Genomic DNA, 1,625 nt, shown 5'->3' with positions numbered 1-1,625 from the left:
GAGAGCGCTTCGAACCCCAGGTGTTTCGTAGCACTTGATGGGGTAGCGTGTGAGCCTGCATTTTTCTTTGTGGAGAAGTATTTGACAGTTGATTACATTTCTCTTATGCCTACGGGACTTTTCAAGGTCTCCATTTTTTTTTTCTTGAAGCAATTTTGGTTAGTGATATTTTTCTGATAATCCGTCCATCGTCTAAATTGGGAAATTTGTTGGATAAAGTTTCTCGTGACTTTCTTTTTTAACGTCCGTAGCACATGTGGTTACAGACCCTTCTGTTCTGATACGGATTATTTGTTCCTTCTCTTTCTATTTATCAGCTCCATTAAAGATTTGTCAAGTTTATAAATCTTTTTAAAAAGTACGAACTTTCGGCTTTGAGGGCTGTCGCGATCACGTCTTTGTCTTCCTTGCACCCGTTTCTAATCTTTTTCCATCTCTTCTACTTTCTTTGGGTTTATTTTCCAGTTCTTTCTGTAACTTCTTGAACTGGATGTTGACCACATTTGTTTTCAGCCGGTTTTCGTCCCTAACATCTGCCCTGACAAACTCAGTCCATAGTAGTTCAGCAGCACTCGGCCTGGCATGTGATATTTTCAGTATACTCAGTTCAAACATTATAATTCCCATTGTGATTTTTTTCTTCGACCCATGGGTTATTAACAAGCAGGTGTCTTTTTTTTCCCAAAATGAGATGAATTGTAATTCTCTATTTGTTATTAATGTGGGCCAATTGCTTTCGGTCAGAGAACAAGCTTTGTCTGCGTTTAGTCCTCAAATGGTTTCTGTAAACGCTCTGCATGCTTCGGCGGAGCACTTAAAATTCCATGGCCGTTGCTTATGTTCTATGTCTGTCCATAAGGTTCAGCTCGTTAATGAGGTCGTTTAAATGTTATGTCGTTAATGGTTTACTTTATCTGGTTTCGTTACCCGTTCCTGACAGAAATGTGTTAAAATTTTCCCCTAGAAATTTTGGCGCTCTCTCCTCGTTTGTCGATCTTTGCTTTATTTATCGCGTGGCTGTGTCATTGGACACACATGGATTTAAAATCATCATCTCTTCCTGGAAGACTAGACATCTGGTCATGACATGACCCCTCTTACTGCTGTTACCGCTTTTGCCTAAAGCCTTTCGCCTGTTTCGAGATGATTCCAGCAGCTTCTTGTTGCAGTTTCTGCACAGAGCATCTTTTTCGGACTCTGAAAATGCAGCGCTTCCGTAAGATGGTGTTTCAGGTGCCTCTTTTTAAGTAGCGGAGTTAGATTTTGCTGCTGTTATTGGCTTCTGAATTCGATTCAATAACATACTTTTCTTTACCTTGGTCATTGAATCTGTTCTTGCCTTACATTCTTGCCTTCACTTAGAGTTTGACCTGACCATTTGTTTTCTTGTCCGTTCTCCAAGGTTCTTAAGTCAATTCACATACACCGCCAGGCAGCGTTTCTGGTTCTTTTCAGTGCCATGGCAGGCGCACTGGCCAGAGACCGGGAATTCCCACTGCGCCCCCTGAGCGAGTTGTAGCAAAGCCCTGGTGGATCCCGCCCCACCCGCCTCGAGCGCCGCCTGCTCCAGAGCCTTCCACCGGGGGCGCGCCCGCGCTGGGTTTCGGGGCTCGAGCTCCGTCCCG

Source organism: Pteropus alecto, unplaced genomic scaffold (assembly GCF_000325575.1).
Source record: "Pteropus alecto unplaced genomic scaffold, ASM32557v1 scaffold700, whole genome shotgun sequence".
NCBI classification, from domain to species: Eukaryota; Metazoa; Chordata; class Mammalia; order Chiroptera; family Pteropodidae; genus Pteropus; species Pteropus alecto.
This window is presented reverse-complemented; position numbering follows the sequence as displayed.